Source organism: Pan paniscus, chromosome 19 (genome assembly GCF_029289425.2).
Source record: "Pan paniscus chromosome 19, NHGRI_mPanPan1-v2.0_pri, whole genome shotgun sequence".
Taxonomy (NCBI): domain Eukaryota; kingdom Metazoa; phylum Chordata; class Mammalia; order Primates; family Hominidae; genus Pan; species Pan paniscus.
In genome coordinates this window covers 13,403,576-13,427,960 of record NC_073268.2, presented here as the reverse complement: position 1 = coordinate 13,427,960, position 24,385 = coordinate 13,403,576, and positions in this window count along the sequence as shown.

The following is a 24,385-nucleotide window of genomic DNA, read 5'->3' as shown; positions in this document are numbered from 1 at the left end:
CCTGGCCAACATGGTGAAACCCCATCTCTCCTAAAAATACAAAAATTAGCTGGACGTGGTGGCGTGCACCTGTAGTCCCAGCTACTCAGGAGGCTGAGAAAGGAGGATCACTTGAACCCAGGAGGCAGAGTTTGCAGTGAGCCGAGATCATGCCACTACTCCAGCCTGGGCAACAGAGTGAGACTCCATCTCAAAAAAAAAAGGAAGAGAGAAATTTGAAAGATCAAGCAAGGTGGCCATAGATTTTTCCTTGGCCCCCAGAAAAGGCTGGGAGCAGAGTGTCTTTTGTCTGCTTCCCACCCAGAACCCTGGCAGCCACTGAGAGGAATGAGGGGTGACATCAAGAGAGTACGAGTGGTAGCTGAGAAGGGAGTGTGGAAGAGCCCTCTTCCTGAGTTGTTCTCACCTCCTGTGTGGTTCAGAGACCCAGCCGGGCTGGACTCTAAAGACTGTTATTGCAGTCCAACCTCCCGGGCCTCTGCAGCTCCTATTCCAGCCAGTGTGGAATAGGAGGGAACACTACTAGCAGCAGCAGCAGCAGCAGCAGACACAGCCGGTACAGAGGCTGCCCCCAAGGACCAAGGTGCCAAAGAGTAGTATCGAGACCAAAGGAATGGGAGTGGGTGCAGGAGGTGAGACCGTGTCACCTGGAAGTGACTGAGCAAGAAGTTACTTTGAATAAAAAATTGGCTTGTTTCTGCTGAGTGGAAATGGTAGAAATTCAGGACCAAGCTAAGCTTGGTTATAAAAAAAAAAAAATGAAGAAAGTTACATTTCTGCTGCACATCTGAGTGTAACTATAAATCTTAAATCCACTGTGAGGTCTATTCAGAAATGAAGAAATATACACGGCCAATGAATAGGAAGAGATGCTCAGCCTCAGCAGTAATCCAAGAAACACAAATCAAAACACTGGCAATGCACCATTTGGGCCTCTCGGCTGGGAGGCATTTTAAAATCTAATACCTGTATCAGCAAAGGTAAAGAAGCCAGGCTCTGACAAATTGATGGTGAAATGCACGTTATCTTTCTGAGGGGCAAGTGGGTAATAAGAATTAAAAGAATTCTAAGTATACTTTTGGTGCAGCAATTCTAGGACTTGATCCTGAGGAAATAATCAAGAATCACAGAAAACTTTGGGAGCTTTAAAAATATACAGATGCCTGGAACCCGCCGTCAGGAATTCTGAATTCTGGGGTGCTGCTAGAGGGTTGTCCATTAGAGTTTCTACCATGATCCTGAAAAATTAGTGGACAAAACCCAAATAGCCAATGACTTAGGGCTGGACAAAAATACACTACACCGTAAAATATTTCAAGAAATAATATGAACCATTACAATAATTTTTTTTTTTTTGAGACGGAGTTTCGCTCTTGTTGCCCAGGCTAGAATGCAGTGGCGCAATCTCAGCTCACCGCAACCTCCACCTCCCGGGTTCAAGCAATTCTCCTGCCTCAGCCTCCCCAGTAGCTGGGATTACAGGCATGCACCACCACGCCCGGCTAATTTTGTATTTTTAGTACAGACGGGGTTTCTCCACGTTGGCCAGGCTGGTCTCAAACTCCCAACCTCAGGTGATCCACCTGCCTCAGCCTCCCAAAGTGCTGTGATTACGGGCGTGAGCCACCATGCCCAGCCCCATTAAAATCATTTTAGAAATATGTTTAGAGACTTGGAAAGGTGTTCACAATATATTAAGATTAAAAATAGTGTGTTTATTGATTTCCAATCATTGCACACATATATAATATAGTGAGAAAGAATTCATATATATGAAGTAATGGAAGGACCTACCTCTGTAATATTAACAATCATTTTTCCTAAGTAAGAGCATTATTACTCTGGTTACATTTATTTTCTTTCTTTCTTTTCTTTTTTTTTTTTTTTTTTTTTTTGAGACAGAGTCTCCCTCTGTCACCCAAGCTGGAGTGCAATGGCATGATCTTGGCTCACTGCAACCTCCGCCTCCCGAGTTCAAGTGATTCTCCTGCCTCAGCCTCCCAAGTATCTGGGACTACAGGTGCACACCACCACACCTGGCTAATTTTTGTATTTTTAGTAGAGACAGGGTTTCACCATATTGGCCAGGCTGGTCTCAAACTCCTGACCTCAGGTGATCCACCCGCTTCAGCTTCTCAAAGTGCTGGGATTATGTGTTATTTTCTTAATTATATTTTCTAATTTTTCTACAGTAAACATGTATGATTTGTAATTTTAAAAAGTTAAAGTTGGCGCAGGTTAAACACATGCATTTAGCACTGCTCTATCTCAAGCCTCACTAAAATAACAATCAAATGATTTCTTTTAAGTCATAAGCCCATTAGGTTTTAAAAGATAAGTGAAAGGATATAACTACAACAAAATTTTGGAAGCAGGAAAGCAGCTGGAGGAGCAGCTGGAAGGGCTGTAACTAAGAAATCTGCTTCTCAATCAAGAGTAAGAAAAGCCAACAAGCAACCTGGATTACATCTCAGACCACCTGCCCCCACTACCATAGTCTGCTGGAAATGTAGATTAACATGTGACAAAAACAAAGCCATTAGTTGAGAGTCTGTGTAAGAAGATCGCAAGTCCCTTTTCCTCACCCCTGCAGAGAACTGAAGCTTTAGTCTCTGGAAGGTCTATTCTCTAGGGAAAGGAAAAAAAATAGAGGCACTGAAGCACCCCAGGTACAGCAGAGAGCAGGGAGAATTAGTAAAAGTTTGCAGACTCAGTGCAGAACCCCACCTCCCAGACTTCTTCTCCCCCCTCAGCTCCCAGATTGCTAGGCAGGACATGGAAATGATTTCCAGGTCATCTGACAATCTCCAAAGGAAAAACCTAGAGATACCAACATTGGGATGCCCCAGAGACCACCTATGTGAAGCTCACAATTGACAAGCTGTATCCATAAGCGCAGCTTCCAGTTAGCTTTCAAATATGAGCTGCAACTAAGGCTCCCCAGACAGTTGAAGAGAACTTTAATGTGAAAGACAGAAACTTAAATAAGCATGGGAAAAAGAGCAGCTTGGAGGAGGCAGAGACCTTGCAGGAAAAGGGAAACTTAAAGAGAGAGAAAACTATCCATCATAGTAGTGTAAACCAAAAGTATCTGAGACAGGTCTCAATCAATTTAGGAAGCTTATTTTGCAAAGGTTAAGGACACAGCCTCAGGAGATCCTGAGGACGTGTGCCCAAAGTGGGCAGGGAACGGCTTGGTTTTATTCATTTAGGGAGACATGAGACATTAATCACTACATATAATATGTACATTGGATCCATCTGGAAATGTGGGACAACCAGGGTGGGGCTTCCAAGTCATAGACTGATTCAAAGACTTTCTGATTGGCAATTGGTCAAAAGAGTTATTCTCAATAGAGAGGAATGGCTGGGTGCGGAGGCTCATGCCTGTAATCCCAGCACTTTGAGAGGCTCAGGCAGGCGGATCATGAGGTCAGGAGATCGAGACCATCCTGGCTAACATGGTGAAACCCCATCTCTACTCAAAATTAAAAAAAATAGCCGGGCATGGTGGTGGGCACCTGTAGTCCCAGCTACTTAGGAGGCAGAGGCAAAAGAATGGCATGAACCCAGGAGGTGGAGCTTGCAGTGAGCTGAGATCACACCACTGCACTCCAGCCTGGGTGACAGAGCAAGACTGTCTCAAAAAAAAAAAAAAAAAATCACTAGAAAGGAATGTCTGGGTAACCATAAGGGGTTGTGGAAACCAAGGCTTTATCATCCAGACAAAGACTCCAGGTAGCAGGATACAGAGAGAATAGATTGTAAATGTTTCTTCTCAGACGTACAGAGTCTGTTCCATCCATAATTCCAAAAGGGCAGAGGGGATAATGAGGCATGTCCAGCTCCCTCTTCCCATCATGGCCTGAACTTGTTTTTCAGCTTAACTTTGGAATGCCCTTGGCCAAGAGGAGGGGTCCCTTTAGATGGTTGTGGGGGTCTTAGAATTTTATTTTTGGTTTACAGAGAGGAAAGATTGCTGTAAAAAAATAATGAGGCCAGGCGCAGTGGCTCACACTTGTAATCCCAGCCTTTTGGGAGGCTGAAGCAGGCAGATTATGAGGTCAAGAGATCAAGACCATCCTGGCCAACATGGTGAAACCCCATCTCTACTAAAAATATAAAAAATTAGCCAGGCATGGTGGCACACGCCTGTAGTCCAGCTACTCAGGAGGCTGAGGCAGGAGAACCACTTGAACCCAGGAAGCAGAGGTTGCAGTGAGCCGAGATCATGCCACTGCACTCCAACCTGGTGATAAAGTGAGACTCTATCTCAAAAAAAAAAAAAAAGAAAATGGCACTGATTTAAAAAAAAAGAGTGAAATAACATAAACATCAAATAACTTCTAAAATTATCAAATAGCTTCTAAAATTATGCAGAAATGAAAAACTCATTAGGATAGAAGACAGAGTGAAGAGATATCTCCCAAAAGACAAAAAGGTGGAAAGGAGAAAAATATGTTAGCAGACATGTCCAGAAGGTATAATATTTAAACAAAAGGAATTTCAGAAAGGGGACCTGAGAAAATGATGAAAGGAACAATTGACTAAAAATCCCAAAACTGAAGGATCCACATTGAAAGGAAAATAATTACCAACCTGTAAGTCTTTACCCAGCAAAGCTACCAATTATGTGTAAAGGTCAAATGAAGATATTGTCAGACATGCAAGATGTCAAAAGTCTATCTTCCAGGCACTGTTTCTCATGAAAACAGCAGAGATGGGTTGGTCCCCAACAAGCAGGGTAAACACAGAAAGAGATACAGGGGACAGAGTACACAGGAGATCCAACCCAGGAGACAGGCAAAGAGAATCTCCACAATGATGTGATGGAAGGTCCCAGATGTCAACCAAGCAGCAGGCTGGGAGAACACCCACCTCTGACAGGCTGGTTAGAGGTTTCTTCAGGAAAATGAAACATATAGAATATCTGTCTGAACACCTTCTGGGGAAATCTAGACAATTGGCAGAGAGCTTGGCATTGGATTATTGGAAAATCCACAGAAAACGAGAGAAATGAAAGACCCAGGAGAGTTATGAATTGCATGGAAGATGAAAGGCTGAGCCATCATAGTATGTAGAAAAGTAATCGTGGCCAGGTGCAGTGGCTCATGCCTGCAATCCCAACACTTTGGGAGGCTGAGGTGGGTGGATCATTTGAGGTCAGGAGTTTGAGACCAGCCTGGCCAATACAGTAAAACCCCGTTTCCACTAAAAATACAAAAACTAACTGGGCATGGTGGTGCATGCCTGTAATCCCAGCTACTCAGGAGGCTGAGGCAGGAGAATCACTTGAAGTAGAGAAGTGGAGGTTGCAGTGAGCTGAGATCATGCCATTGCACCCAGCCTGGGTGACAGAGTGAGACCCTGTCCCAAGGGGAAAAAAAAAGAAAGAAAAAGTAATGGTAGGACACTGCACGTTCCTGCTGTAAAAGCGCTTACATAGGGATTATAACATAAACCTGGTGGTGATCTCACCAAAATCTTCACCATGTTTTGGGAGGAAAGAGAATGAGGGAAGAGCAGTGAGAAGACAAAAGAGCTAAATCCATCTTATTCACAGTAGGAAACCAGGAGATAGTGCCCAACACTACACAATATAGAAATAGCTGCAAGATTATTATATAAAGCAAAGAGATCAATACCACAAGAATGGGCTAAAATCTTGAAAGTTCTTGCCTCCAGGGATGAGAAAGAGGGAGGACGGTTTCCAATAACAAGCCTCATAGACCTATCATGGTCTTCAAATTTGGTATGTGTATAAATTGGATAAAAACTAAAATTATCCCTTTTTTAACTTGGGCAATGGAACTAAAGGCTTTCTGAAATTGCCTTTACCTATAACAGTGCAGGGCTCAAAGTGATTTCTTATTTTTAGGAAACACAATAGGCAGTTTTCTTGAACTCTGAGGTCTTCTGGCATCCCTTGCTGTTTGTGAAATGACTCCCTTAAGTGAAGAAATAGATCAGAGTCACATTCCCTGTGTATTGAGTTTGGGTGCGTTTTGGCACGTCCCTGCCACTGAGCCCTGTGAATCGATGTAAAGCACAGGACTAATGAGATCCTGGTGCACATCAGCTGCCCCTCAGTCACCCCCAACTCCTTCCCTAGACAGGCCTTGGACTCCAGAAAATCAAGGGCAGCTCATGCCCCTTGCTGGGGGCTCTCCTAGCCCCCTCCTCCATCACCCACTATGCATATTCCTGAGGCTGCAATGAATGTTCCCAGAGATTGTTGCAGGAATCAAGGGACAAGAGAGACCAATGGGTGAGATAGGAGGATTTATTAGGTGTGCACCAGCCCAGTGGATTAGCATCCAAAGGCTGAGCCCTGAACAAAGACAGGGCTTGACTTTTATATATGCATCCAAAAGGGGACTGGCCAGTTTGATGGCACAAAACCCGTAGGGCAGGCAAGCAAGCTTACAGAAGCAGAACAAAGGCAGTTGGTCAAACAGTGACAAGTTTTGCAACTCAAACATACCTTGTGAACTTGCACAGAAGGGAAACACATGAACTTATAAAACTTGCAAAAATAATTATGAGAATAGTAAGGGGAAACGGGGAAGCTGAAAGAGAAAAAACTTGTTTTTCTCATCCCTGCTCCAGGACAGGAGGGAGAGGCTCTGGAGCCCATCCCTTCTGGGCCCTGGCTCTGCAGATAGTGCTATCAGAGCCCTGACAGAGCCCTGCCCAACTCTGGGCCTTGGAGTGAGTCAGCCTAGTACAGGAAAATTTGTTTTTCTTTGTATAACTTCTCCTTCAAGATGGCCTAGAACCCATCTAATCAGGCACCTGTCTTGTCTCCACCACCTGCTCACCACCAGTTTTTGTGGCCACTTCACATCCACGGGGAGTGCTGGGGACTGCGGCCTTGGGCCAAGTCACTGCCAGGAAAGTGCTTGGCAGCTTCCAGCCAGGGAGCAGGTGGCACCAGCAACCACCCAGCAAGGCCACCCAGCAAACCCAGCAGCAGGAGTTTTCTCCACTGTCGAGCTAGCATTTATTATTCTTAAAATAAAGTGGTACCATGCAGCATGAATTCAGGAGAAGAAGCTGCAAATTCCAGGCCCTTTTGAAGGCTTGTTTTCACAATGAATTAATGGGCTTTAATTTAACACTGCATCAACAAACCAGGCTGCTGAAGGAATTCCAAATACTAGCGGCTTTCTGCACCCATTCTGACTCTCAGCTGCCACCACAGGACCGCAGAAACATTATTCATCACTGTGAAAGATAATAACAGTAATAGCTAATATTTATTGAGTGCTTACTATGTGTCAAGCATTGTGTTCAACGCTTTAAAGCATTATTGCACTTAATCTTCACAAAAAGCCTTTGAAGTAGACATTATTATTACCTTTATTTTACAGAAGAGAAAATAAGCTTATGAAGGTGAAGTTGCTTAAGGTCACATAGGTAGAAAGTGGTAGAACCAAAGTGTGAACCCATGTACTGATAGAAGTCCCCAGAAAATGTTGTTTGCTGGGATCCAGGTGCCCTAAACTCACCACTTTGTGACCAGGTCTTTTCCTTTTGCTCGCCAGACCTCTAAATTAGATGAAACTTATCAGCCTTAAATATAAAGTATAAAACAGGCTGATTCAATTTGATTATAATGCAACTGTCTGAAGTAGGAGTAAATGTTCTGCTTGAAATATAAAAGAAATATCATTTAAAAGGACTCCTGGGCTACTTGTGCCTAAACAGCCATGCTGTTTACATCTATTACAGTATTTATGAGGGCAGTCCCTGGCTGTCCTCATAAAGAGTTAGAATCAGTCCCATGACCAGCTCTCTGAGACAGCTTTGGCTTTGACCTTGCCAAGGTTCTCAAACAGAGTTGCTGTCTAACCTGGCTATACATAGTCCCACCTGCTCAGCAACCTGCGGGCAGCCAGTGCCTCCTCCCCACATCCAAGGAGTGGATGTAAAAAACATCTAGTGGATCACAAGGGTAAGAGATAGAGACCATCCTGGCCAACATGATGAAAGCCTGTCTCTGCTAAAAATACAAAAATTAGCTGGGCGTGGTGGTACACACCTGTAGTCTCAGCTACTTGGGAGGCTGAGGCAGAAGAATTGCTTGAACCCAGAAGGCGGAGGTTGCAGTGAGCCGAGATCATGCCACTGCACTCCAGCCTCATGACAGAGCAAGACTCCGTCTCAAAAAGAAAAAAAAAAAATCTGCAACTCAGCAATACCTCAGGGAGCATCTTTTTAGTCTCTTATAGTCATGACATATTTTGTGACATAGATTTTCTACTTTTCCCCACAAAGGGCCCCAAAAACTCTTCTGATATGTGATCACAGACAGAAAACCTCTCTGAACTTTTTTGGAAAAATAGCTCATTATTGAACTGCAGCACTGAGTTTGTAAAATAATTTGGAAGGAAGGGGAAGTACGTGCTCCTCTCTTCTCCCCTCTCCTGTCCTCTCCTGTACATACCTCCCCTTTCTGCCAAACCACAATAAAATGACAGAAGAAGAATAAATATAAGAATAGCTCATAACTGCCTTGTAAAACAAGGAGGAATACCATTGATAAAAAGATATTTATCACTGAACAGCAAAGAATCAAAACATAGGGGAAAACAGCTTTTCAGAAAAATGAAGAGATAAAATTACTAGCCTATTGACATTAACATACCTCTGCCCCCCAAAGAGAGAGAGAACTCAGTTATAATTATAATTAACAAATATGATTCAGTAGATATGTAGAGGACTTCATAACCTATAATGAAAGCATTGAATGTTTACAAAGACTGACCAGGATAAATGCATAAAGAAAATTTCAGTACATGCCAAAAAATGTAGGACATTAACAAGGAATCTTCTCTGGCTAGAATAGAATAAAACTAGAAACATTTAACAAAAGAATAATATCAGAAAACTAACCACAAAAAAATTTGAAAAGCACTGTTCAAAGGTAACTAAAATTACAGGTCACTTAAAAATTAAAGACACAAAGATCACTATATATAAAATCCCAGGGGATGAAGACCAAAGCCCAGCTCAAAGAAAAAGTGATCACCCAAAATACTTTTATTCTCAAACAAAAAGAATGAAAACAAATCAACCGAGCTTTCAATTCAATAAGTTAGATGACAAACCATGAGATTTTTTAAGGTAGATGAAATATTTAATCTTTGTAGTTGAAAGCAAGAAAGAATGAATTAAAAAGAAACACAATATCTATGAAGCTCAACAAACTAAAAACCTGGTTATCTGGAAATTCTGGTAAAATGTACCAAAAATTGGCACGTAAAGGATAAAAGAAAGGAAACACAAATACCTCATATTTTTTAAAAGTGAATAGAGATTATAAAGGAGATTTAAGTTTACCAGAGAATACTAGATACAATATTGCCAATAAATTTGAAATAATGATTTTCCTAGAAAATAAAAATTTCGTGCTTGCGATACCCTAAAACTTAAAGTATAATTAAAAAAAAGAAGAAGAAGAAGAACCAGCCAGTGCACTTGTACCAGCTGGTCATCGTTGGGCCATGCTCACAAAAAAAAAAAAAAATGAAAAAAAATGAAAAGAAAAATTTCAAACTTGACTTGGCATGAAGCAAGAGTCTGAGAAGATTGGGGAAGCACAGAAGAAACTGATTGAATTGCCCAAAAAACACCACAAAAAAATAGTGGCACAGTCAAAGGCTTTATGGGGAATGTCTATTAAACATTCAAGGACTGAATGTACCCAGTGTAATTTAAACTGTTCCACAGGACAGGGAAACATGGAAAGAGTCTCAAATTATTCTAGGAGATAAGCAAAATCCTGAAAATGACAGCATGCAAACACAGCATGCATACCTGCAGGCACACACACACCAAGAATTTATAAACCAGTTCACTTATGAATACAGATGCAGCAATTCTAAATAAGATATTAGCAAATTAAATTTAGCAGTGCATTAAAAGAAACCTTCAGCATGTACAACTAGGATTTATTCTAACAATACAAGGGTTATCCAACACCAGCAAAAATATTAACATAATTTACTATAATCGTAGGTTACAAAAAAATTCTACTGATGGACTGCTTCTAGGACAATGAGGGTAGACATGCTTTTGCCTATTCCTCCTGTGAGGTACAACGAAAATCCCTGAGGATACAGGTATAAATAGATATAAGAAGACTCTGAAAGGTGGAGAGAAGAAGGTTAACTGACTTGGGAGTTTCAGACCCAAGGAACAACATGATGGTGAGTTTCCTGAGTTACAGTTCTGCCTCATGTGTCCCAGACTTAGAGCTGAAGAAGCCAGCCACGGAAACACCAATGGTGAAGACTAAATAAATAAATAAAAGCCTGAACAAAGCCTACTGTCTCAAGCCAAAGGACCAGGAAAGAGGCAACCTACCAAGAAAGATAACAAGTGCTTTACTCCAGCAAAACACCACATAAAAATACTGTGCCCTCCACCCATGTACATTAGCAAAGGCCAAATGGTAAGCCTAGACTTCCTCCCCAAGAAGCTGGAGTCAGAGGAGGCTGAGTGGAAGATCAGGACTTTCACCACCACTCAAAAGTAACGAGGACAAACACCCCCGTGGTGTCACTGGAAGCTACCTGGTGATCACTAATGAGGTACTTCTACCTCCTCCCACCCCCCGACACACACCCACAGAGCCAGGGAGATATCAGTGGAGTCCTAGTGGGAAACGAGAAATCCTACCCTATCCCCCAGTAATAAAGAGTTCTACCAACTCTGGTGTCAATGGAAGCCAAGTATGAAACCTGAAATTCAACCCCCACCTAGCAGTAACAAGGCAGGGTCTCCCTCCACTGCTGGAATGGTATTGGAGAGATCCAGATAAAATCAAAGATTTAGATAAGATCTGGAGTCTCAGCTATGGTTTCAATATGTCCTCCCAAAAGCATGTGTTGGGAACTTAATCCCCAGTTCGACAATGATGGGAGGTGGGGGCTCATGAGATGTGGTTAGGCCATGAGGGTAGAGTGAATGGATTAATGCCATCATTACAGGAGTAGGTTCCTTTTAAAAAGAGGAGTCTCTCTCTCCCTCTCTCTCTCTCTCTCTCTCTCTCTGCCTTCTGCCTTCCACCATGGAATGACACAGCAAGAAGGCCCTCAGCAGATGCCAGCCCCTCAATCTTGGACTTCTCAGCCTGAAATGTGAGAAAATAAATTTCTATTCATTATAAATTACCCATTCTGTAGTATTCTATTATAGCAGCATGGAACAAACCAAGACAGTCTCATAACATAACACTCAAATAGTCCAAGCTTCAATCAAAATTGCTCGATCTATTAAGAAATAGGAAGGTCTCAAACTGAATGAAAAAAAAAACCCAAAACGATAATCAGCATTATGGATTGAATTGTGTTCCTCCCAAAAAATCTGTTGAAGTCCTAACCTCCAGTACCACAGAATGTGACCTTATTTAGAAATAAAGCCTTTGAAGAAGTAATTAGTCAACATGAGGTCATAGTGGAGTAGCGTGGGTCCTTAATCCAATATGACATTTTCTTTATAAAAACAGACACAGAGCCAGACAGATACACAGAATGTCGTGTGGAGACAAAGGCAGAGGTTGGAACGGTGCATGTACAAACCAAGGAATGCCAAGGGTTGCCAGCTGTCACCAGAAGCTAGCAGAGACGCCTAGAACAGAGGCTCCCTCAGAGCCCTCAGAAGGACCCAACCTTGTCAATACCCTGATCTCAGACTTCTAGCCTCCAGAACCATGAGAGAATTCCTGTCGTGTTTAGCTACCCAGTTTGTGATACTTTGCAACAACAGCCTTAGGAAACAAATACAGATGGTAACACTGATATAACAGATATGCTGGAACTAGCTGACCAATATTTCAAATCAGTCATCATAACAATACTTCAATGAGCAATTACAAACACACTGGAAATAGAATAGGCAGATACATAGAGACAGAAATTAGGTAAGGGATTGCCTGGAGTTGCAAACAGGACAGGTGAGATGGGGAGAAGAGAAATGGGGAGTGACTGCTGATGGTTATGGGAGTTTCTTTTTTGCGTGATGAGAATATTCTAAAATTGTTGTGACAGTTGCAAAGCTCGGTGAACCTACTAAGAACGATTGACTCATACACTTTTAAATGGGCAAATTGTATGATACATGAACTATATCTCAAAAATAAAGCTTTTTAAAATACATACACAATGGAAACAAATGAAAAACACAGAAAGTCTCAGCAAAGAAATAGAAAGTCTCAAAAAAGATATAGAAGATATAAGTAAGAACCAAATGGAAAGTTTAGAATTGAAAATAGAGTAATCAAAATAAAAGACTCAATGGACGGAATCAATAACAGAATGAAGGAGATAGAGGAAATCATCAGGACGTGAATACAGAACAGTATAAATTACCCAATCTAAATAACAGAGATAGACTGAAAAAAAAATTAACAGAACTTCAGGGGCCTGTGGAACTAAAGAACCAACATGCATGTCATCAGAGTCCCAGAAGAATAGGCGAAAAAGGACAGGCTGAAAAATAACTTTTAAAATGGCTGAAAACTTGCCAAATTTGGCAAAAGATGTAAACCTCCAGGTATGAGAAGTTGAATGAGCCCCAAATAGGGCACAGTCAAAGAATACAGAGTTATATAAAGAAAGAATCATTCTTTCCTGTCTATCAATTTTACAACTCATCCCCCAAGGTTGCCAATGCTAAGTCTGATGTGCATCCTCACTTCCCTTTCTCTGTTGATAGGCAAACACACAAAGACAGGTTCGAGTTTTGGCTGTATTTTGTTTTGCTTTTTACAAATATATGATTATACCACTCACCTTAGTTAGCAAACTGTTATACTTAACAATATGCCACAATCCTTTCATAGAAATCTAACTCATTCTTTTTAACAGCTGCGTAGTATTCCATACCATGGATGTGTCATAATTTAGTCAACTGCACTCTTATTTTGTACATTCCAATACTGTGCCACTTCAAACATTGGAGGAAAAAAAAGTTCTTGTTCTACTGTCCTTAAGTACTGGCATTTTTACTTTTACAGAATAGAGTACCCAAAAGGGGATGCTGGGTCAAAGGGTATGTGAACTTTCCTGGTAACAATGGGAAAAATCAGTCAATTTAATGTTTAATTGTTTAAAAGTTTCTATTTGGGAGTTGTATCCAGAATTTAGAGGGACATCAAAAAAAGAAGACCTAGGTCAACATGGCAGAGTCACAGGGAAAGTGACATTTGATTTGGAGCCTGAGAGAGGAGTGGATGTTTGCCAGATGATGAGAGGTAAGTGTGGGAGGAGTGTGGCCTGGAGAAGACCATCACTGCTGATCAGAGGGACAGGGGTTGACCAGACAGGCCAAGGGAAGGATATGCCAGGGTGCTCCAAGAGGAGGGAACACATAAAGGTAAGGAGAAATGCAAGAGAATTTGTCTGCTAAAGCATTTGGAGTGTGTGTGTGTGTGTGTGTGTGTGTGTATGCAAGAAAATTTGTCTGCTAAAGCATTTGGAGTGTGTGTGTGTGTGTGTGTGTGTGTGTGTGTGTGCATGCCCATGCTGGGATGGAGGGCAGCTTGGCAGGAAGAACAAAGATAAAGAGATCTGATTTACACTAAACCCAACTGGGATTCATTGAAGGCTTTTAAGCAGTAGAACGACATGGTCAAATCTATTTTAGAAAGATCCCTTGGGGGAAGGATATCATCAGCACAGGAGTCTGAGGCTGGGGGTTCACTCCAAAAAAGGATGCATTTACAACGGCACATGAACCCTTGCAAGGCAGCTCACGGTGGGAGGGCTAGAAAGCTGGGTCACCAGAGTGTGGTGAGGACAAGCAGCTCGGTGTAAGTGTCCCCAAGGCCTTTGCTAGCAAGCTCCAGAGTCCACGAGCCCAGAGCATCCACAGAAGCTGTGGACGAAGAGGGCTTACCAGTGTCAAATGTGTTTATCCACCTGAGGCAAGGTTAGCTCAGCAGTCACGCCCTGCAGCCTTCACTGACCATTCCAGTCTAGCACTTGGATCACCCCCTGAAATGCCCAGCTTATGGTTACAGACTTTCGTAAGCATGTCCACATCCTGCACTGCACTGCCCAACTTCACTGAAACTCCCCCAAAGCAGGGCCCCAACTTGGCCATCCAAGTTCCCCCTGAAGAGCTGGAATCACGCTCCAACCCACTGGTGTTAAGTACATAAGCACTGATGAGTTGACAGGCTGCTTGTGGATTGACTGATTATCACTCAAGTTGCCTGAGGTTTAATGGTTTCAAAATTGAAGAGGGCACGAATTGGGCTTTCCTCCTCACTCCCCGCTCCCCTCTTTTGCAGAAAATATCCTAAAAATAAAATTAAGATGCCAGGACTGCCGTCCTCCCAATTTGAGAAGAAAATTCTTAGCTTCCTTCCAATACATTGTCTTTTGCATATAAAGACAATGCTCCCAACCTGTCCCTTTTCTCAAAATGAAGGAACCAGCTCTGAGTTCTGTTCAAAGCAGATAACTTGGCCCCATACAGTCATCTGAGCTCTCACACATTTGTGACCTAACCTGCAGGGGTCACTAGGGATCAGAGGATATCTCGGGGCTGTCTGGATAGACTGGGGCTCCTCTGATAATCAGGACCAGGCCAGGCGCAGTGGCTCAAGCCTGTAATCCCAGCATTTTGGGAGGCTGAGGCAGGTGGATCACCTGAGGTCGGGAGTTCGAGACTACCCTGGGCAATGATGAAACCCCCATCTCTACTAAAAATACAAAAATTAGCCAGGCATGGTGGCAGGTGCCTGTAATCCCAGCTAACTCAGGAGGCTGAGGCAGGAGAACGGCTTGAACCTGGGAGGTGGAGGTTGCAGTAAGCCAAGATTGCACTGCTACACTCCAGCCTGAGCGATAGAGCAAGACTCCATCTCTCAAATAATAATAATAATAATAATAATTAATTAATTTTAAAATTTTTTTAAAAAGATAGCCAGGACCAAGGTCCTCACTGAGGCCAGGGTCAGGGCTCAGCCTGCAGCATGATGCAGCTGCCCAGTCCTCAGCCCCAGAATCTTACCACAGACTCAGGAGGCCCAGTCCAGGTCAGATGTTCTCAGCTCCTCAGTTGTTCATGTGCAGAACAGACCCGCCTGTCACTGGAGCTGCCCCTGAGTCCGCACTACAGAGCAGCCTGGCCAGCCCCGCCTCCCTCTCAGAAGTCGGTTTTATATCCTGCTCTGGCACCTTCTCCCAGGGAGTGCTCTGAGGGTGTGCTGGAGACAGCGGTGGCTCACATCACCATGACAATGACGAGGCAACCCAGACAGCTCCTCCACTGTGTGGTCTATCTCTCCATCTGGGTCCATGGGTTGCCTTTCAAAATTAAATCAGAAACTAAGGAAAATGAATAAAAAATCACTGGGCCGACTGGTTTTTCCCACTGAGGGCTTCTGAAACCAGCCGCCTAGAAGTCCATTTATGAGAAACTGTAAGTAACCCTTCGTCCAGCCCTAGCCACGCCCTGTCGTGAATTCTCAGGGCTGCTGGGTCCCGGAAGATGATCTTCCAAAGGCAGGGACGGGGAGAGAGAAGGCATTGAGTGGAGCAAGTGCACCTGGGGAGAGGATTTGGTCCCCTGGGGGTGAGGGAAATGTGCCCCCGTTTTGATCAAAGATGGAAGAAACAGCAGACTTCGGCCATGCTGAAGATTCCTTCCACAGCCAGATGCAGGCTTCATCATGTGGCCTGTGGCCAGAGAAGAGTGTCACCCTCCTGGTCAGCGAATACATTTTGTACTAACTGAATCTCATTGCAGGAGAATCTTCCTGGCTTTCTAAAATCTAGTAGTGTTGCCGGTGGAAAACCTCATTCAGACAGCAGCTCTGTGGACCGGGAGCAGCGGGAGGAGGACAAACTTTGAGGAGACTTTTTCCAGCTAAGAATGGTTTTTACATTTTTAAATGGTTGCAACAAAAGGAAGAAGGTGGAGGAGAAGGAGGAAGGGGAGGGGGAAAAAAAAGAGGAAGAAGGTCATATATGACCCTCAAAGCCTAAAATATTTACTCTGATCCTTTACAGAAAAACTTTACTGATCCCTAGTCTAAAGCAAAGGGCTTGAATTTCAATCATGGTCCACAAATTTCACTGTGAACAAAAAAATTCTTTGTAACTTTATTTCGAGCTTCTGCTACGGTGCATAAACCAATCTCAGGGGACCCCCTCCTTTCCCTGGGGTTGTGGCCACGTTCCTATATAGCTCGAAGTCAATTGGGTGTTCAATGTCGTCCATCCACACGAGCATCCTCTGAGATGCCCATCATCCTCTCTGCCCCTCGCAGTTCTCTCATCTGGCTCTTTGAGGTCTGCAAGCTCCGGCCTGTATTTCTGCGGCTTGTCTGAAAACCCAGCAATCATTCAGCTGCTCCTGCACCGCAACAGGGAGCAGGATTTTTACAGATAGACCATATGGTCCCACCTTGTCGATAACTTCTTTCTCTAAGCTTCCCTGGGGTCCCCCTCAGAGAGTGGGGCACAGGTCCTCTCTGCTCCCAGATCCCACAAACTTCTCTTGGGTCATGCTGCCTCCCCAGGGCTCTGCCCAGGAGGTAGGGACCAGATTGCTCCCCCTGGGACACACAGGGAACTATACTCTCAGCTTCTCCTCCACTCCTGTGTTCTTTTCTTCCCTTAGCGTTTGGAATCTTTGCTCTTCCAGAGACCAGATGGTGGTTAGTCTTCTCAGTCTCCCGGTCTTAAATATTTTTGTCTGACTGTTCAAAGGAGCTTTTTGTTCTGTCTAATACTGTTATTTTAGAACATAAAATTCAGGAAAAGAATTCACAACCCTTTCCTTTCTGACATACCCCTTCTCTGAAGGAATGAGTACAGAAGGATCAGACTGCTTAAAATTGGAGAGAAGGCCATGCTGGAGGAGAGAAAGGTCTGCGATGTTTCAGAACTATTTTTCCATCATGCTAAGCTGTTCATTTGTAATTAACTTATTTACTTATACCAGGCTTACTATACAGCCAGCTTATATTGGCTCTCAAGAGCCAATTGTTGAATTTTCAGAAAAGTTCCAAGCTGGTGGTTAAACCATTGGTAGCTTGAAATTGGCCACAATAGGAGCATTTATACCACAAAAAGTGATGAACATACAAAGCCAGGCATCTCCTGACCTACCTCCAAAAGAGCCAGTTGTTAACATTTACTAACACACCACTGCTCATACCCACCTCATTCCACAAAGGACTTCAGGTAGATTTTCCAAGTGCGGTGTGTCTGAGATGTTAATCACTGCCAGTCCCACTCATTCTCACTCTAATTCGATTTTTTCTACTCAGAGTTTCTGCTGAATAAGCAGCTATGTTTTCTACCCGACAACCCTCCCCACCTCAGCCCACATGTAGCCCTGGCTGACTGGCCTGTGGTGGGCACCCGGCGCAATACAAGACAGTCCCTAGGAGGGCCAGAAAACCATGCCTTGGCTCAAAAAGATGAGGCTGTATAGCGTTCAGTGTGTGAGCCACCCCAGATCTGCACATTTGATTTCTATCTGGAATGGCTGGAGCCGTGGCTTGTCCCATTCCTGTGGTCCTACAGTCAAGTCACAGTCACAGTCAGGCTGCTGTGGATTCTACCCCTGCAGCAGCCTGAGGGACTTGCTCAAAACCCTCATCGCCACCTCACCCCATGCCTGCTCCAAGCCTCTTGCCTCCCACCTCAGGACGTCCTTGTTGCTGCAGAGACAAGAGACACCAGGGGACCCAATTGAAGCTCACATTACAAACAACCCAGAAATGTGAGGAATTAGCATCCCTTGAAGCAAATTCTAACCAAAAGGATATGGGAGCCCACAGATAAATTCTTACCCTTCCTCCCCTAAGAGTCCAGCCTAGATCAGTGCTTCTCAGTCTCAGCACTGCTGACATCGTGAACCAGATGATTCTTTGTTCAGAGCAGGAGATGCTGTGCCTTGGAGGATGTTTAGTAGCATCTCTGGCCTCTGCCCACAGTATCACCAAATGCCATTGTCATCCTCCTAGACATGGCCATCAAAAAATGTCTCTAGATGTTGTTCAGTGTTCCCTGGGGAGCAAAACCACCCCTGACTGAGAATCATTAGCCTGGACAGACCAGAGATGCTGCAGTTTCACGTGGCCTCTCTGAAGATGTCCTGCAATGCCGAGAAATCAGCTGTTAGGCAGCTGCAGCCAGCTTAGTGACACACTCCTGCATTTGCTCTCCCTTGTTTCCGCCTCACTCCCCCTTTCTCTCACCCCTGCCTCCCTGAAACTGCACTTCCCAATAACATGTAAGCTTTTTCTCCAGTTCTGTTTTCTAGAGAACCTGGGCTAAGACACTTGCTAATTAGATTTCATCGCAAGAATGTGAACTAAGAGACCCAGAGGAACGTTGCCACGCAGTGGTGGAGGCTGCAGCTGGAAGGAACCGTCGTGCTGGGGCTGAATAGAGGGGTACAGGAGACAGGAGTGAGCACAAGGTGGAATAAGTCTGCAAGAAAGAGAACAGGACAGAAGCACAGAGCAGACCCGCTGAGAGAGTGGGAGCAAGTGTGGGAAGGAACGGGGATCCCTCTTAAACCCTCATGGAAAACCCTGTGCTTGAGTTAGCTTAAGTGGGTCTCTATCGCTTACAATAACAGAACCACTGAAACTTTTGGAAACACCCTAATTTCCCACAGAGCTCATACAAAGCTGATTTCAGCCCAATTTAAGGAATAACATTTTAACAATTAAAGACCTTCTCTTTTGGCATGGGGAGGTGCAGGACAAGGGACAATGCGCTTCCCCTCCCCCATTGGGCTCATTCCCAAAGGGAGTGGACAGCCAGCCTCCCGTCAGAAACATGGCAGAGCAGTCAGGCATGGTGGCTCACACCTGTAATCCCAGCACTTTGGGAGGCCAAGGCGGGAGGATTGTTTGAGCCTAGGAATTCGAGACCAGCCTGGGCATTATAGCGAGGCCCCGTCTCAGCACAAAATTTTAAAATTAGCCAGGTATGGTGATGCACACCTATAATCCCAGCTACTCGGGAGGCTGAGGTGGGTGGATCACTCGAGCCTAGCAGTTTGTGGTTACAGTGAGCTATAACTGGGTGACAGCCTGGGTGACAGAGCAAGACTCTGTCTCAAAAAAAAAGAAAAGAAAAGAAAAAGAAATATGGCAGAGGATGTGCTCCCACGCTTGAGGACTTGGGAGAGCTATTTGGGTGCCCTCTACAGTTCCTCCCTCCCCACCTGACTCTGAACTTCCCTGATTCCTGAACTTACATTCAGAACAACTGGATTTTCTACCCTGATTCTCTGGCCACCTTGCTGTGTACCCCTAAGCAAGCCCCCGCCTTCAAATCTAGGTCTTGTTTTTCTCATCTATATAGAAAGAGGTTTAATGTCATGCTTGTTGAAAATTTGAAAAACATGAAGTTCACATGACAGACGTCAGAACCCAGAGCCCAAGTAATAACACCAGGTGAGAATGTAAGGAAGTTGGCCAGGCACAGTGGCTCACGCCTATAATCTCAGCACTTTGGGAGGCCAAGGCAGGTGGATAACCTGAAGTCAGAAGTTCAAGACCAACCTTGCCAACATAGTGAAACTCCATCTCTACTAAAAATACAAAAATTAGCTGGGCATGGTGGTGGGCGCCTGTAGTCTCAGATATTTGGGAGGCTGATGCACTTGAACCCGGGAGACAGAGGTTGCAGTGAGCTGAGATGGCAACACTGCACTCCAGCTTGGGCGACAGAGCAAGACCCAGTCTCAAAAAAAAAAAAAAAAAAAGGAAGTCTATGCAGAGCAAAGTAAAGACCTATCCTTGAGTGCAGAAATCTGGCTATGTTGGCACAGGATGCAAAGAACATGATTCTGCATCAACAGGCATAGAAAATAATAGTGAACTCTAATTTCATGGAATTAGTAGTGTGATATGGTTACCAAGAAATAAATGCTATCTGGACCACATCAATAGAAGCATGGGGTCCAGTATATGGGTGGTGGCCACATCACTCTCCTTTACACTGCTACAGACTCATCCGAGGTACTGAGTCCCCCACACTCTCAAAGGGGGACATATGTGGTCAACCAGGCTTGATCAAAGAAGGGTGGCCTCAGGTAAATGAACAACCAGAATCCACTGTGTTGGAAGGACATTCACTGGAGCTACAAGTGCTCCTCCTGCGAAAGGGAAGATTTGCGGAAACAGGAGGACCAATTTCAAGAATCAGAAGGGCTGTCATGGGTTAGAGGGAACTGACTTCAGCATGGCCCAGTTATCCAGACCTAGTTCAAGGAACTCAAATGGATAGAAGCTACTGGAAGATCAATCACAACTAAACCTGAGGCAGGGTTTTCCCATGCTCATACTGGGAGTTGGATCGGTTCTGCAGGGCCTGGATGGAAACAATGGTCGGGATTGTAATAGCTACTTATTAAGTGTTTTCTGCATGCTGAGGACTCCACACATATTTCATCTTTACAACAACTCTAGGAGGCAAGTAACAGCATCTCTAAGTTACAGTAAAGAAAACTGCAGCTTGGAGATATAGGAATCCGGGAAGATCTAGTAATCAAGGCCCTAGGAACTGACTCCAAAGCCTGTCCTTAAATACTGTTGAACAGGAGATGCTGGTGGAGAAGACAAAGCTTCAGCTGAGAGCATAGTAATGATAATAGCCAACGCTTGCACGGCATGGGCTGGGCCCCATTCTGGGTGTTTTGCATATGTCAGCAACATAAATCACAACACTTTAAGACATCATTTTAATCTACAGGAGGGGAAACAAGCAAGGCAAATTTAAGTAACTTGTCCAAGGTCACTGGTTCATAAATAGTAGAGCTGGGATGCTCTTAACTGCTATACTACCCTGCCTCCCACCTGAGCTAGAACTAGGAGGTTTCTCTTTTTTGGTGGCTTCTAGATTCAGCACCTGTTACTTCCCACATAGGAGTCTCAGAGACAAGCCCTTTTTCCCATGGCTTACCACAGAAACTCTTGCCAAAATTACAATTTGATGGGGGGTGCCCTTGGCCCCTGTAGTAGCTGGGTTTCGTTCCTTCCCGGTTCTATGCCATCTGACAGGCACACTGATTCTCAAGGGTGGTGGACCCTGTCCTCAGATATAGGCACCAGCCATATCACCAGCCCGTCCTGAGCCCCAGCCCCTGGAACCTGGCTCTGCCTCTCAGCCACTTCACTCGAGTCTCTGACAAGGGCAGCTATTTTGGGTGAGAAATGGGGCAGGCAGAAAAAATTTCATTCAAGCCATTAAAGAATCACTGCATTTTTCATGATTAACTTCATGTGCGCAGATTGAATGCAAAAAGCTGTTAGCAGAGCATTTCCATTTCTGTACCTGACATGAGCAATGGGAATATTTGTTCTGCCCGGGAGGATTACACCTTCCATTAATCTCAGTTTTATTGAAAGTTTAAATAACAGACAGACACAATGTGATCAATTAGCTATGTAATTCCAAGGAGATGTCATAGTAAAATTAAATCTCGAGCACATTCACGGCAAAGATGCCAGCAAGTTCTCTCCAGTCTCCCTTCACCATCGCAGTGTGTATATTTTAATTGAAAGTTTATTCTGCTATGTGCCTCGTCTACTAAATTTTAATTTAACATTGTAATGAAGAGGGTGTTTCTGAGGAGCTCTTCATAGACAAGTCCAGGAGGTTTCACAAATTAAGAGAACAAGTGAATTTATGTTACTTTCCAAGCTGCTGTGGGAGAAGAGGGCACCCCTAATCCTTTGGAGGGTATCCCAGGGCCTGGAGGACCAGCCCAAGGGATGTTTAGCAAGTGTGGGCAGCTGGACCAAAAGGTGACCACATCATAGAAACTGTAAGGTCCCAAGAGACTGAGATCTCAGGCCAGACCACTTACAGGGGCAACAAGCAAAACAGGAAGCTCCACAGCTCTTCTCCCTTCTCCTGCCTCCAGCATCTCTCTAGTGCCCCCTAATGACAAAACCCAATAGGAAACCCGCTGGCTAAGTAAAAATGCTGTTCCCACTCTCAGCTGCAAGTTGCAGAGCTAAGTGTGGAAAGGCAAGTCTGAAGGTGAGAGGCAGTAGCTTAGTAACCAAGAAAAACTTGGGAACATCCCCTTGCCCTTTTGACCTTTAGCTTTCTCAACTGTAAAATGTAGATAATAATACCCAAGTCTCAGGGTTGTGGAGAAAATCCAGCAAGACAGAGACCTATTGCAGGGTTTGGAGGGTACAATCTAAAGGTGAGAGGAATTGGAATTGTTCTTTTCCACCACCTGTCAGAAAAATCCCAAGGGAGCTTTTCCAGACTGGAGACTCTCCTTCTTTCAGATGACACCAGAAAATGATGTCATGTAGCTGAGGTTTCAGAAAGGTCTTGGGTTAGGAGGTGACCTGAAGTTCAGGCTGATGCGGGAGGAAGACAGAGGGATAGAGCCTTCATTGTCCCCAGCAACAGAACCAAAGTAGAATGAGCATCAGCCTATTCTGTTTCATCAAAGCCAGAAGTCAGTCTCCACATGGGTTGTTTCACTGAAGCCTTGAATTTATGCCTACCAGACTGTATCTAACTTATTGTTGTAACCCAGCAGCCTGCGCAGTACCTGACCCCTGGCATGCACTCAATGTGTTGCAGATTTGAAATAGAATTACAGAACTGTAGGAATTGGGTGCCTTAGTGGCAACTGCTGGTGAGAGGTGGTATTGCAATTCAGCTCTATGAGACCCTATACATGCCCAGAAGTGAGTACATCTTTGGAAGCTGCCAGTGTAGAATCAAAGAGTTTCCAGGGAAAGAAAAAGAATATATGCCAATGTTCAGAATTTAGTTAAATGGCAAAGAAAAGGAAAAAGATGTCATCTCTGCCTTTATTGTCTCCCACTCTACCGCTTGCTCACTCCATTCCATCCACAATGCCTTCCTACCCAAGTATACCCAGGAGTCTCCCCGCCTCAGGCCTTTGGCCTTGCTGTTTTCTCTGCCCAAAAACACCTTCTCATATATTCTCATGGCTTGCTTTGTGGTCCCTACTCAAATGTCACCTCCTCAGAAGAGACTTCTCTGACCACTGCATTTAAAATGGTAACAATTCCTGTCATTCTTGCATTTCTTCAATGCACTTTGTTTTTCTTTAATGCACTTATTACCTGCCATTATCTTGTATATATGTATTCAATTTTTTTCTGTCTCCTGAATATAAATTCCCTGAGAGTAGATGTCTTCATTGTTCTCAATTTTATCCCTAGCACCTAATATATGAACATAATAGTCACTCAAAAAGTATGTGTTGAATTACTAGAGAGAAAAAGACTGTGATGTGACTTAATAACAGCACTTTTAGGAGATTTCTGCACTTCTAATAGATTTGTTGTAAGCTGTGCTGTGAAGACTTTTCTCAGCTGCGCATTGACAAGGGTCCCTGTGAGAAAAGAGGCCCACAGTCCAGAAATCAGGGATTCATCAGGGTAATGAGTGCTGCCATTGTCCTTCCCTAAATGCCCCTTCTGGTCTTCAATGGTGAACACGCTTCACTAATGAAAACCAGAAGAGACATTCTGGTGAAGCCCAGGAAACGACTGATCCATGTCTGTGGTGGACAGAGTATATCTTGCTCTCCTTTCATGGGAAAAAAAAACCCAGCAAAGAGGCCATAAGTGCAACCTAAGACTTCAGAAGTTAGTGTCCACAGGCCCTGAGAATTCCGAGGTAGTCTGTGGAGCATTTGTCAGTGCCCCACATTTATTATATTGTTACACATTTATTGTATTGTTCTTTGTGTTCACACAAGAAAGTCATTAAATCCTCATGAAAACACATCTCTGACTTAATAATAGAAGTTAATGGAGAACTAGGATTTGCTTTTCAAAAATTTGCTTTGCTATCAACTTGGCTAAAATAGAGCTCATTCTATAACGCAACCGTCATCTGAATTTGCTGTCATCAGTCCCAATCAGTCTATTCTGTATCATTTCAGATAGCTAAAGAGAAAATATTTGGAAACTTGGTAACACAGAAGATTTTTTTTAACAGTTAAGACTGGAATCCACATGGAGACCAACAAGATTAACTCTTGAATGTGGTTGATATTGTGTTCATGAGACAGAAGAAAGGTACTTCAAGATGCAACACCTTCTTTTGGAAACTCCAGTCTAAGTTGGCCAAGTCAAGACCAAGCTTATCAGATCCATCGGATTCTGGACTAGATCTTCCAACTGAACCTCCAGAGTCAGTGGCTGAAACTGGAGCATGTGTGCCAGTACCTGGCCACACTAATTATGAGGGCAGGTGGGAAGAGACAAAGAAGGAGTTTTCTTCCATTCCTGGATTCCTTCTTCTCCCCCCAAGCAAATGCTGCCACATCTCATGGGTGACAAACCTTCCATCCTTCTTGCCCAAGAGCTGTATGGATCTTTCATTTGTTT